This window comes from Pelobates fuscus, chromosome 1 (genome assembly GCF_036172605.1).
Source record: "Pelobates fuscus isolate aPelFus1 chromosome 1, aPelFus1.pri, whole genome shotgun sequence".
NCBI classification, from domain to species: Eukaryota; Metazoa; Chordata; class Amphibia; order Anura; family Pelobatidae; genus Pelobates; species Pelobates fuscus.
In genome coordinates this window covers 92,008,858-92,023,297 of record NC_086317.1, presented here as the reverse complement: position 1 = coordinate 92,023,297, position 14,440 = coordinate 92,008,858, and the positions used below count along the sequence as shown (strand labels likewise).

The 14,440-nt window shown below is 50.4% G+C and overlaps 1 protein-coding gene across 2 annotated transcripts in view; it reads left to right on the top strand.

Moving 5' to 3' along the window:
• Positions 1–14,440, top strand: part of ZSWIM7 (zinc finger SWIM-type containing 7) — a 115,774-nt gene that overhangs the window by 23,858 nt on the left and 77,476 nt on the right. The window lies entirely within an intron of this gene.

The window sequence follows — 14,440 nt, the reverse complement described above, 5'->3', positions numbered from 1 at the left end:
GATTAGGCCTTGCAAATCCCTGTCTCCGACCTCCATGTGCAGTTATCTTTTTATAGCTTGTTCCTTTGACAGAGATACCTGCTAGGATGGGCCCTTTACCCCTATGCTAACGTTGAAAGGGCTGCAATCTTTGCTCAGAAATTGTGTTTGCGTGGGAAAGGTAACACGTTGTCCTGACGTACAGGGTAATAACAAGGATTCGGCATCAAGCAATAGGTATTATCGGTATAAGTACAACAATACAAACATATATTATAAATTGGTTCCATAACTCAGGGGTTTGAAGAATACCGCTTCTGCTACCGGTGTATTAGTCATGGGTAAGTCTGGTCTTGTCACAATGTCTTCCGTCTCCGTCCCTTACTTATGCAGTGGTGGCTAAGTTCCCATGGGGATGGGAATCTAGGTCAGAGCGTCTCCTAGGACTGAAGTTGTCTGGTGTAGGTTTCTGTGGTGGTAGTCATACGTCTGGTGGGTCACTGTCAAGTTTTCGGACGCGTGGAGTCCTTGTGGGGCAGTCATACTTATCAGTCTACAGAGTATCCGCGGACCTCGGGGTCCGAGACCTCAGCATGCCTCTCCGTTTCAGCCAGTGCGCCCTCGTCCATCTGTATATGCCAATTATGAGTCCGAGCTAGCGGTGCAGCCTTAGTCTAGTGTAATTTGGACCGTGGAGTGTGAGGATCTAAGCAACGTGTAAAGTTGTAGGCTATTGCGGTTCTGGCTAACCGTGGCGTGTGTATACGTGTAGGTACAGGAGGTGGGATGGGGTCGGGGGGGTAGGGGGGGGAGGGAGTTCTCACCCCGAGGCGAAGGCGGGCGAGGGATCGTCCCCCCACCCCTCCAAGCATCCAGCCGAGCGCACCGCAGGTTCCCAGTCAGATCGAAGGGGTCTAATATCCCTTATTGTTGCTCCACCTATCTTCACTGTAAGCCAATGGGCAACATTTACCCCAACTACCTTCCAGATATGTACATTAACCAGGGTGTCCAGGTTTGAAGATAACGTTCTGTGGTTCCGTGCAGTGAAGCTGTCAGCTGTTCCATCCCGCGGATCTCCTCCACTTTGGCCATCCATTCCTGTGGGGAGGGTATCATCGCTGTCCTCCATTTCATAGGAATGAGAGATTTAGCAGCGTTCAGTAGATGTTTAGTCAGTGATTTTTTGTATTTCGATATGGAGATCGGCGTGTGGTGTAGGAGCATCGGGAGCGGTTGAAACGGGAGATCCGGGTCTATGATGTTCGCGATCCGCTGGTGGGTTTGTTGCCAGTACGGGACTATGAGCCTACAGGACCACCAGATGTGTAGGTCCGTGCCGTCTTCTTCCCCACAGCGCCAGCAAGTCGCGGGGACCGTTGGTATCATCCTGTGAATCCTTGCTGGGGTTCTGTACCAGTTGGTCAGCAGTTTAAAATTGAGCTCCTGCTGTTTGGAGCACAGGGAGCTCTGGTGTGTTAAGACGTGGATTTTGGTCCATTGCGGGTCCGACAGCTTCACCCCCGTGCTCTCTTCCCAGCGCGTTATATGATTGAGGCGTAGCGGCTGTTGCAACGACAGAAGCATTGCATAGAGGTTCGAGATTCCTCTACACAGATGTGTGCGGTTCGTGCAGATTCGTTCAAATTCTGTGAGGGGTCTATGGAATAGTCGCCTCCCCTGTTGGGCTAGGTAGTAGGTCTTAGTTTGGAAGTACCTGAACCTATCGAGGCCTGTAGGGGTACGTTCCGGCATCAAATCCATTAGTTGTTTCAGCTCTTCCCCTTCGCACCATTGTCGCATGTACGTCCAATCCGAGAGTCCGAAGGTCGCGATGTCCTGTGGTGAGAGTCCTCCCGCTAGTTCCGGGTTATGCGTTATCGGCGTCAGCGGGCCTGGGGTGGTGGTCAGCGTGAGAGTGATCCTGATACGATACCAGGTTCGTAGGGTCGCCCCAACGAGTGGGTGGCCACGTAGGTGTTCACTAGCGAGGGGGTCCCCAAGCCAAGTTGCGGCCGGGAGCGTTCCAGCCATCTGAGCCCTCTCCATTTGTATCCATCGCTTATCGGAGTTGGGTACATGCCAATCTACTATGCGTTGGAGGTGGGTTGCCCTGTAGAAGTCGAAGAGTGAGGGGAGCCCCACACCCCCTTGAGCCTTGGGCAGTCGGAGGTGTAGTTTCTTCAGTCTGGGAGTCTTTGATTGCCACACAAACTTGGTAATGGCTGTGTCCATTGATCGGAAAAAAATCTGTGGTATGCCTATAGGGATGGCCTGGAACAGGTACAGTAGTCGCGGTAGAAGATTCATTTTTATTGCGTTCATCCGGCCAAACCAGGAGATACACAGGCCCGACCAGTGCACCATGTCCGACCGTAGTCTGTGGATCATGGGTTCGAAGTTGTGGGCATACATCCTAGTCAGGTCAGTGGTCAGCCAGATCCCCAGGTACTTGATTTTAACGGGGCACCACTTGAATGCGTATTGAGTCTTGAGATGTGTAGTCATTCCCTCTCCAGTCGTAACGGGCAGGGCCTCCGATTTATCTGTGTTCAGCTTCATATTAGATACCTGTCCGTATTCAGCAAAGGCCCTCAGGAGATTCGGGAGGGTGGCCAGGGGTTCGCTGACGAAGAATAACATATCGTCCGCGTATGCGGCTACCTTATGCTCCTGACCACCCAGGGTATACCCCCTAATACCCCCATCCTGTCTGACCGCCCCCAGGAACGGCTCCAGGGAGAGGGCAAACAGGAGGGGGGTCTCGTTCCATTGTGGATTTGTACTGGTTCAGACAGAGCGCCATTAACCCGTATCCTAGCGGAGGGTATCGTATATAGCGATGATATCCACGTTATGAGGTGGGGGCCAAAGCCCATCGCTCGGAGAGTTGCCAACATGAAACGCCAGTCCACCCGGTCAAAGGCCTTCTCCGCGTCGGTGGAAAGGAGGAGGACCTTCAGTCTGGAGCGTCGTGCCGCATGAATGACATTTAGGGCCCGTGTGGTATTGTCTCTCGCCTCCCTTCCTGGGATGAACCCCACCTGGTCTGGGTGGACTAAAGCAGGCACCACTCCTTTCATTCGAGTCGCTAGGATTTTCGTGAAGAGTTTTAAATCCGCATTCAGGAGCGAGATTGGCCGGTAGCTTGCGCAATTAGTGGGGTCCTTACCCTCCTTGTGGATTACCGCAATTGTTGCCGTGAGGGCATCTCTGGGTAGAGTGTCACCGTCCAGTATGGAGTTGAGGCCTATGAGAAGTTTGGGCAAGAGCACCTCCCCGAATTCTTTGAAGTAGCGGAGTGGTAGCCCGTCCGGGCCAGGAGCCTTGTTCAGTTTAGAGCCCTTCAATGCAGCTTGGAGTTCGTCGAGAGAGATCGGCGCTTCCAGACTGGCCGCCATCTCCTCACTTAGGGTTTCCGTGATGTGGCGCTGCAGGTAGCTACTTATACGTTCATCCTACCGGTGGTGGTCCCTTTCCCCTCCTTTAGGCGGTAAATTATACAGGTCACTATAGAAGCTGTGGAAAGCTTCTGTGATCTTATCTGGGAGCTGGGTTACACCTTGGGTTCTGTGTTGTATTTTCGCGATGTGGCACTTACGACGTTGCTTTTGCAGCATCCGGGCCAAGAGTCGACCGCATTTACTCGAGTACTCATAGAAGAAGCGCTGCGATTTGCGGATCGTAAATTGAAGTTTCTGTTGTAGGATGTCCCTCAGTGCGCTCCTGGCATCTAGTAGTGCCTTGTAGTTCTCCTCTGATTGGGTGTTCTTATGTGTAGTTTCCAGGGCCGCGATCCGCGAAGTCAGGTCCACAACTCGTTGTCGCTGTAGCTTCTGCCTATGTGTACAGATTCTGATCAGCTCTCCTCGGATTACGCATTTATGGGTTTCCCATATTGTTAATGCTGGAATTTCCGGGGTATCATTCTCCTCGAAGAATTTTGTCAACGTCGTACGTAGCTCTGTTGTGACCAGGTCATCATCGAGGACGGATTCGTTCAACCGCCATTGGCGCTCCCTCGGTCGGAATAGGGGGGATTTGATTGTTGCTGTTATTGGGGAGTGGTCCGACCATCCCATGGGTCGTATCTCAGCCGTTAGCAGCAGAGGCAGTAGTTCTCTGGCAACGCAGATGTAGTCCAGCCTGCTATATGACTTATGCGCTGTCGAGTAGTAGGTGAAGTCCCTCTCGTCCGGATGTAGGACCCTCCAGCTGTCCATAAGTCCCGAGTCCTGGAGTGCCTTTCGGATTGCGTGGAGGTCTCGAGACGGGAGGGAACTCGTACCCTTTGAGGTGTCTAGTCTCGGCTCCAAGGCGGCATTCAGGTCGCCAGCTACAATAAGGAAACCTTCCCGGAATAGTTCAAGTTTGCGTATCGTTTTGCGGAGGAAACTAGATTGTCGGGCGTTGGGTGCATAGATGCTAGCGAAGGTGTAGGTGCTGTCCGCAATCGTGCCCTTTATGAATAAATATCGCCCCATCGCGTCTGCTTTGGTTGCCGAGCATTCGAACGGAATCGTACTAGCGAACAGGATCGCGACCCCAGCCTTCTTGGCTGTTTGGTGGTTCGCGAAGAACCCCACCGGGTACCTCGCGTCCTTCAAGCTTGGTCCGTCTGGGCCTCGAAAGTGGGTCTCTTGGAGGAGCGCCACTGACACCCGTTCTGCCCACAGGGAGCGCAAGAGATGAGACCTCCTTTCTGGGATGTTTAAGCCCCGGGTATTGCTCGACCAAATACGGAGGGGGGCGGGGGCGAACCCCGTCCCCATGGCTCCCGGGGCGAGAGGGGGAATGGGAGGACCAGGAGGGGGGAGAGGGAAGGAGTGTGATCTGCTCGACGCAGGTTCACAGTGACTTGGCACCTGTGGTGGCGGTGTCGTGCGGGATCTCTGAGGATGTAGAGTCCTACTTGCACCCACCAGTGTTAGGGGGTGCCCGTCTATGGGGAACTCAGCCCTTTAGGCTCTGGTGCAGTATTCAGTTATCGTTTATGGTATGTGTCGGTATATACCTCTTAGGTGTTATTACAGTGTCTGTCTATGGACTAAGGTATCCAACTACGAGGTTCTCAGCCCTGTCTATCAGGGTGTAAATAACACTAGTGTCGGATATCAAGGGTAAGTGTTCAGTGTCCAGCCCCCCTGGCCGAGGGAGCGTGAGTGACATGGGAGGCATGTGGTCTTATAGAGCGTTTTATAGTCGGTTCAGTCGGAGGGGGGTGAGAGACTAACAGTGCCCGGAGGCAGAGTCCGCCCACCAGGTCTTCGTTTAGCTGGGGGGGGATCACCCTCTGTCTGGGAGTGGTGAGGGGGACGGTCGGTGTATCTATTACATGCTTTAGTTAACCTTGTCAGTCCGTCCTCTGAGTATTTCCTGTCTCCCTCAGCGTTGTGACCCCTGTCGGGGGTAAGATGTACTTCCCTGTCATCGGTTGGGGGGATGTCTGGGACCGCCACTGTCCGGAGTCTGCACGGGGCGATATCCGGGGTTACCCGGAGAGACCGGGGGCTAGTACGGTTTTACACTCCTATGCCCAGCATCTCCACCTCTCCCAGACTGTCTATGTGTGGCAGGGGGTCCTATATACATTCAAGGGCTACTGAAGTGGGCCAATGGGCTTTTCTGAACGCTATAACAAAAACATTAATATCAGTAACAACATTAGTAGGCTTAGCCCCCTCCGCTCTCCCTCCCCTAAGTCTCCGTATCCCACTCATCGTACCCCAACAACATTTGGTAAAAGCAGGGGTCCATATGTGGATGAATGACCGTGGACAGCTAGGAAGGTGAGGGGGTGTTCATCCTTTAAGAGAGGTGGTCTGGACATCCGTCAGCTCTTCACGTTCATGCTGCCGGGATTGTCTATTTGGTGCCGGGATATCTAGGCACCTTGCATGCCCTCAATCCCTAGTCTCACAAAACAATGTCTGTCCTTCCACCACCCTGCGGCCCCCCACCCAAAAGGGCCTATTATTGGTATAGGAGCCCCATACTATGGCTGCTGGCTTTGGCACGGTCAGTGGGTACAGCCCTCTAGTAAGGTCGTTCTTTACACTGACCCTTCACTTCATGACAGGCCCACGCTTTGAATCTCAGGGTTTGGCCTCCCAATCCCCATCCCCCTCCCCAAGTGTCCAGCAAAGAGTCCACTGTCCCCTTAGCAATCCTCAGCTATTCCCTATCCTGGCAGGGCCCCTCTCTCCCCCAGATCACCGTGTGCACTCACCAGTCCCCATGTTCCGACCATAGTCCAACCTAGTTACTCCTCAGGGCCTTCCGGGCCCCCTCTCTGTTGCGGTTGCTCTAGGCGGCCAGGCGCAGTGTCGGGAACTCGAACAGGAGCCAATGGGTCTCTCCTGGTGGCAGTTGCCTCGTCGAGGATCCAGTTTCGAACCCGTACTTGAGGTAGGCCCAACGTCCGTTGGAGTCTCGGGACCTCTTCTGGCCAGCGGGCCGTGAGCCAAGCGTTGCCATGCCTCGCCTGCAGGCTAAAGGGGAACCCCCAGCGATATTGAATTCTCTTTTCTCGTAGTGCGCTCGTCACAGGGCGGAGGGCTCTCCTGGCATCGAGTGTTAGGCTAGATAAGTCCTGATATAAAGAAATTACGGACCCTTGGTAGGTAATGGCAGGGAGCACTCTCGCGGCCGCCATTATGGTGTCTCGGAGTCCTGGCGTGGCTATGCAACAGACCACGTCTCGTGGGTTTCCATCTTGTCTTGCTGGTCCCAGGGCTCTATGTGCCCGCTCAAAATGTATGGTGGCTGGGGCTTGTGCTCCCAGGATCTGCCGGAAGAGATCGTTCAGCGAGGTGTGGAGCGGTTCAGTACCTGTTTCAGGCAGGCCGCGGACCCTGATGTTATTGCGTCTGCTTCTGTTCTCTAGGTCTTCCACCTGCCTGCGGATGGCTAGGAGCATGTTACCTTGCCTAGTCACTGCGACTTCTGTGGCCCTGTGTTGATCTTCGCTACCTTGCACAGCCGTCTCCATTTCGTCAACACGGTGTTCTAGTGTTGTGAGGTCTGTGCGGAGGCCTGCCAGTTCCTCCCGTAGCGCTGTGCGGAGTTCCTGGACTATGGCTCCCCTGTCTGCTTTGGAGAGCATGTTAGCAGAGATCCGGGTGAGTTCAGTTCTAATGAGGGCAAAATCACTCGCCTGGGTGTCTCCCGTCCGCATATCTCCCGCGCTCTCGGAGCTTGGGGATGTCGGCGCCATCTTGGCCGCATGCTGCGGCTCCCCGGAGTCCGACGGTGTTGCAACAAAATCGTCCATCGGACCCGTGTATCGTCTCGGGGAGTTAACCCCCGATGTCTCCGGGGCTAGGTGCTTCTTTGTTCGAACCATTAGTACCCGTGCAAATGCTGTTTTTAGGCTTAGTTTCGGCCAGGGGTGCGGAGCTGATTTACTGAGCGTCCTGCACCATGCTCGTCCAGGCCACGCCCCGTCCATCAGCTTTTTTAAATAAATAAATACATAAGGGGAATCCCAGGCAACCAAAGCTCACCAATTAGCATAAAAGATTTCTAAATCAAAATGTTCTGCCTGTGTTGACTACGGGTCACTGAAAGACTCAAAGAAAAATGTCTGCAGCGATTAGCAAGGCAACCTAATCCCTATTGATCACAGACAAAATGTCCACTATGAGTGTGTAGCACAAGCTCATGCTGTAGAAACATTTCGACAGATAATGCGCAAGTGAGATTTCCCCACTATGTAGTCATTTGTTAAAGGGGTGGGTTTTGTGTGCCAGGGATATATATATATATATATATATATATATATATACTGTATATATTAGTGTGTTAATAGAATTGTATACCCAATTAGTAATTATGATAATTGCACATTTTACAACAATTACATTTTTTTTTTTTTTAAGTGGCTCTACCTTTTGTCAACTTTTGTTATTTTAGACTTTGACCGTAAGACAAAGAAGTCCCTAATTTGTGTTATAATATATTTAATAATTGCATAATTAGATTGCAACAGATTCAGTATGAGTATTTTATAAAGATGTAATCTGTTAGAAATACCCAAAAGTGACAGATTGGGGACAGGGCCAATTTAAACAGAAACTCAAATGAAAGTTTTTTTTTTTAGTTTTCAGGCATAAATTATATATTGCATGAAGCCAAAATGGGTGGTAAACTCAACCTGGAACATTGTTTAAAAGTGACTGGATGTGTGAAACAGTCTGCTGCTATGATTGTAATTCACACCTCTTATGGTGCCAGTACGTGTTCTGGTCAGAAATTCCTAGCAACAGTTAACACATTGGCAATGGTTTAAAACATTTTATGAACTTCTAGAACCCAAAATGATTGAACCATGACCACATTTTTGATTTGAAGTAGTCATAGTACCTGGGGTCTGCACTCTGCACATACGGAGATTACCGTATATACTCAAGTATAAGTCGACCCGAATATAAGTCGAGACCCCTAATTTTACCCCCAAAACTGGGAAAAATTATTGACTCGAGTATAAGACTAGGGTGGGAAATGCAGCAGCTACTGGTAAATTTATAAATAAAATTATATCCCCAAAAAATTATATTAATTGAATATTTATTTACAGTGTGTGTATATAATGAATGCAGTGTGTGTGTGTATGTATGAATGCAGAGTGTGTGTGTGGTGCAGCCTTGGTGGGGGGTGGGCATTTTTATTTTTTTTTTTTATTATTATTATTTTAAAAAAAAAATGTTATTTTAATATTTTATTTTTATTTTATTATTTTTAAAAAATATTATTAATATTTTATTATTATTTAAATTTGTTTTTATTTTTTTTCATCCCCCCCCTCCCTGCTTGATACCTGGCCAGGGAGGGGGGCTCTCATTCCCTGGTGGTCCAGTGGTGTGCACTGTGTAGGAGGGGGGCTGGCAGGAAGCGTTTACTTACCTTTCCTGCAGCTCCCTTCTCTCTCCTCCGGTCCGGTCAGCTCCCTTCTCCTCCACTGCAGGTCTCGCAGTGTGAGTGCAGCGCGGAGCTCTGATCCCGCAGCTCTTGCAAGACTTGCAGTGGAGCTGACAGGGGAGCTGACCGGACCGGAGGAGAGAGAAGGGAGCTGACAGGAGCTGCAGGAAAGGTAAGTAAACACTTCCTGCCAGCCCCCAACAGGACCGCCGGGCTTGTAATGAGGTCTGTATTATGGCAATGTAAGTTGCCATAAAACAGACACTGACTTGAGTATAAGTCGAGTGGGGGTTTTTCAGCACAAAAAATGTGCTGAAAAACTCGACTTATACTCGAGTATATACGGTAATCCCTTTGCTTCCAGACATGTAACTCCAAACTAAATGTTAGTGCATCGCTATGTATTAGTTTGCTTTATATTTTCCTGAGGGAAGTCTTTTAAAAAATTATTTTTTTATTATTTATGTTGCACAGTGAGTGATACATAAGCTCGCCTTGCCACGACAGTAAGGACGGGTGCAATCATGATAATACATTGTGACCAGGAACAAACAGTGAGCGAGAATTATAAGGAACTATTACATCACTTTTGACATTACGCACATTTTTTTAAAAAATTCTTTATTTTGGTGCAAATGATTTAACAAGCAGGCCCGTGGAGCCACGACAGCAGACACAGGCAGGTTCATGCAGACATGATCGTGACATTATACAATTGCACATTTTGTTTTTTAAAACATGAAAATAACAGGCTAATAAAACATTGTTTATATAGTGTGACATGCTAGAGTAATTAAGCATTGTAATCGTTAAACGTAAACTTAGCAACCATAATGTATAGGAAACAAGAGTTATTCAAACTGCTGTGGTTGTGTAACATGTGCAATATAAGTGAGGTGGATAGGTTATTATCCTTGATGGTTAATGTATCAGGAGGCACCAGCTGTCCGGACATAGTAAATAAGGCTCCGTTCAACTATTGTGTTGGCTATGTGGTCGTGAGGGATCTCCTGCTTTCAGGGATGTACATTATGTTGCACAGTGTGATGTACAACATTGGCAGTGATTGCAAGGTATATTGCGATGAATGCAGGAAGGAACAATAGCCTGTGTTAGTGAGTTAGGGTGTCATGCTGTACAGAGTAAATGCTCAAATACATAAGTACTTATGTGTACCGCTGGGTGTATGACAGGGTAGTGGATCCAGGTAAGAGTTTGTGAGACTCTCAAGAGGCCAGTGTCCGATATCATAGTGTCCATTGGTGGTTGTTAGCCCACTCCACCTGGCGGCTCAGAGGGAGAGTCTCTTGCAGTGGCAATCCGGGTGCCATGTCGTTTCCCCTCCTGACCCCGCGTTGGGTTTTGCTGGGTTGCTCGCTGGGGTCTAGTTGTTCATCTCGTCGCTCTGCGGTATCGGCTGGCTGGGTGTCGAACCGCTCTTCGCCTCCCCAGTTGGTCGTGCGGTTTACGGCATTTTACGGTAGTCGGGTTATGAGCCTTCTTGCGGGTATCGCCGTCGGAAGATTGGGGTGCCCTTTGCTGAGTAGGCTTCTCGCTCTGTCTTGTGGCCGGCCTGTGCTTGCGTGCAAGGCCGGTCTCTGTTTGTCTCCCCGGCTTGGTCCGTTTTATTGGCGGGCCGTCGCTTTTGTGTTGGCGCCAATTTCTTGCTCTCTTTTCTCTGTGAGAATTGCTTTGAAGGCAGGAGCGTGCGGGTAACAGTGTCGGCTTTTGCTCTTTTGGGACTTGCTTTAGGGTTTGATATGTGTCTAGTTTTTCCCAGAATGCTTCAAAGATGGCATTCAGCCTTGCTCTGTGTCATCCCTGGGAAATGTGTCGGGTCGTCCATTTGCTGTTGCCGCCATTTTGGTATTCGCTAGCTCGGTCTGCCTGCGCTGTCCCTTGTCTCAGATGGGCGCCCCTGGGACCGGGATAACCCCCGCCGGTCCATAGGTGGGGAACGAGGGCTTATGTGCTCGTTGCTAGCCGTGGAGGGCTGCGGGGGAGCGGCCGCCTCCCCCATGCTGCCCTTGCTTGTAGGCCGCAGGTGTCTCTCCTCTGTGTCTCGCCAGTTGGGTCGTTCATTTAGTGTCTGCTGGTGCCCCATTACGCACATTTTAAAAGTATATCAGGGTTGTAGCCCTGGCTGAGGAGTAGAGGTGAAACATTCTAACGTGTTTCATGTGGGATCAATCCCCTATCAGTTTGAGGCAGTATACTTGGTCAGGTGAGAGTGAATGGGGGTGTTGGCATACTGGGTGTCTATAAGTAATTACATGAAGGTAGTAGTAGAGTATAGGTATGTAGCTTCGTTGTTCATGAGGGTTTGATGTGAGAAGAGCGTACGGGTACCCAAAGTAGTAGATTAAGTGTTATTAGGAGGACTTCTTGGTTCCCCAAAGTTGTAAGGACCCCTTGTGGGTGTGCCTAATGGGTATGTGTGTGCGGGACAGGACTTAAACTGCTCCCAGCAGGACCTGGCAATAGAAGGTATGAGCAACAAAAGGGTAACATAGTAGTATTTTGGCAACAGAAAAAACTAAAGCAAAAAATACAAAAACAGAATATTGATGATCTGTCATAGGTTGCTTCCAAACTTGGAGCAGCATCTCCTTCCTCATCAGTCAGGTGGTTGGCGTGGTCCTCGGTGTGCCTCTTGGCACGAATGGTACAGCTGACTCTGGGTCCCGGACTTGGGTGAGAGGTGGTGCAGAGGTTGTGGGCGTGGCGTCAGCAAGACCCAGAGCCAGGAGCAGCGCAGATGCTTTAGATTCCGTAGAGAGCTTGTGGACAGTTCCGTTGTGAGACGAGAAGGGATCTTGGCGTCCCCCATCTATATGCCACACCTGCAGAACGTAGGAGACTAGTGAGGACAGTCAGTGATTTTCGCCACTGTAGTGTGGCCTTGGTGAGATCCTGGTAGAACATTAGATGTAAGTCTTCGAACAACAATGGGGTCTTGCCCTTCACTGCTGCCATGATGTGGCCTTTGTCTTGGGGTGACGAGCAATGAAGAATTACGTCGCCAGTGATTGGGGCCGATGCCTTGGTGAAGATAGGTAGGAGGTACAGTCCAGCAATGGAGAACTTTTTGGCTAGAGCGGCGGTAACAGGGAGGCAATGAGTCTCCTTATGTAGTGGGGTGATTTCTCCATTGTGATTGTAACGGGTACCCCGCGGACTTTAACATGGTTGCGGCGGTACATGTCTTCCTGTGCAGTCATTTGCAGCGCCATGGTATGCTGCGTAGTTTGGAGTTGGAGCATTGCGCCTTTCACGTCAGCTGGTTCACTGCGTATTTTCCCTATGTCCCCTTCAGCTGCGTTCGCCCTCGCGTTAATCTGCTGTATGTTTGATTTTAGGGAAGCCACATCTGCTGTTAGAAGCCTCTGTATTTGTTGCAGTGTATTCTGCATGTTGTGTAAGTCCTGCTTTGTTGCAGTGGCTGTACCTCCAGGGATGTCTGTGGAGTTGGTCTGTGCATCCCCCTGTCTGGCAGTAGCAGAAGTAGGGGTTTGGTTTCGGAGTTGTTGGAAGGTTTGGGCTCTTTGGGCCGTCTGTGACCGCTATTTTGGCTGGCACTTGCCGCATGAGTGGAGTGCCGATGTCCCGCTGCTCCATTATATTTCTGGGCTGTAGCTTCTGGGATCTGCGTTCCTTTGCTAGTGGGAGGTTAGAGGGTGTTGCGATGAGGCAATCATGTGTCTGCAGCACTGTGCAGGCTCCGTTTGCCGAAGGGCTCCTCGGAGGTTTGTGGGCGCCGGTGTGTAGTAGGCCTCAGTCCTGCGTTCCGGCTTAGCCAGCTTCCGGTGTATAAGAAAGGCATCTATCGATGCCGCGGAAGGTCCCCGAGCTGTGCCTGCTATTTTTGGGTCTAGATAGGTCTGGTGAGTAGCAGGATTTTGGAAGATTTTGTTGGCAGGTTGGGAGCTACCTAAAATGGGATCTCTCCTGTCTCGCTGTCAGGCTCCGTGCCCCCCAGGGAAGTCTTTTATTGAGAAAAAGCTCATCGGGTGAAAACTTCAGGTAAATAAATGTAATTAAAATAAAAAACGGATCATAAAGATTTGCAGTTGTGAATCAAATCTCTGTAAATACTTAAAGCGGCACTGTCATGCTGAACTTACCTTTCCTCAATCTCTTCTTCTTCTTCTCTCCCTCTCTCAGGATCTGTTCTTCTTATGGAGGTTTCCTCCGCTTGACCAGCTCTGACCAGCGGAGGAGCAAAGTGTGCTTAATTTCCGCTGGTCAGAGCAATTTTCCCATTAACCCTAGCTTTCCTCCCTGTTCCCACAATGCTTCCTGTCAGTATTGCCCAACGTCCTGTCACTTAGACAGAACGCCGGCAAAACTGTCGAATTGCATCCTAACAGAATGAGAAGAGTTTCTCCATTCGTGTTAGAATGCAAGTCGGGACTTTGTTCGGATCGCAATTTCATTCGAATGAATGAAACTCCGATCCTATTTGTGCTGTGGCTGCATCTTGCAGCCGCTTAGTAGATAGCTCCCTAATTCCCACGGTATCAGGGAGCTATCTACTAAATGGCTGAAAGACCTAAATTGGTCTTTCAGCCAAATTTACTAATACTAAGTAATACTAAGCCTGTGGCTGCTCACTGTTTAAAAACAAAACAAAAAAAAAAACACTACTAACCGCCCCCCCCCCCCCTCCTGCGCGGGCGAGTAGGGGCCCTAAATAAGGATAAGGGGGGGACCTACTGACCTCCCCCCCGGCCCCCACCCCTGAGCGGTGGGTGGTGGCCCTATATAAGAATGGTGGGGGGGACCTACTGTCCTCCCCCCCGGCCCCCACCCCTGAGCGGTAGGTGGGGGCCCTATATAAGAATGGTGGGGGGGACCTACTGTCCTCCTCCCCTGGCCTCCACCCCTGAGCGGTGGGTGGGGGCCCTAAAAAAACAATAAGGGGGGGACCTACTGTCCTCCCCCCGGCCCCCACCCCTGAGCGGTGGGTGGGGGCCCTAAAAAAACAATAAGGGGGGACCTACTGTCCCCCCCGGCCCCCACCACTGAGCGGTGGGTGGGGGCACTATATAAGAATGGTGGGGCTGACCTACTGTCCTCCCCCCCTGGCCCCCACCCCTGAGCGGTGGGTGGGGGCCCTAAAAAACAATAAGGGGGGGACCTACTGTCCTCCCCCCGGCCCCCACCCCTAAGCGGCGGGTGGGGGCCCTAAATAAAAATTCACCCCACCCCCCCAATCACCCCCCACAGAAATAAAACTATCCTCTACCTACCCCCCTCACCCTAAAAATAGTGAGGGGGGGAATAAAATAACTAACCTGTAAACAAAAATTAAACTTACCATTTGACGTCTTCTTTTTTCTAAAATCTTCATTTTTCAGCCCCAAAAAAGGCCAAATAAAAAGCCATCATACCCGTCGAATTTAAAATAAAATAAAAAACCCGAGCTCAAAAAAAAATTCAGACGAAAAAGAAAAAACCCAACGCTAAAAAAATTAATCCATCTTCACCCATGGAGGGCTCCGCGCAGACTGAGCTCTGCAGGGCGGGGGAAGGCTTATAA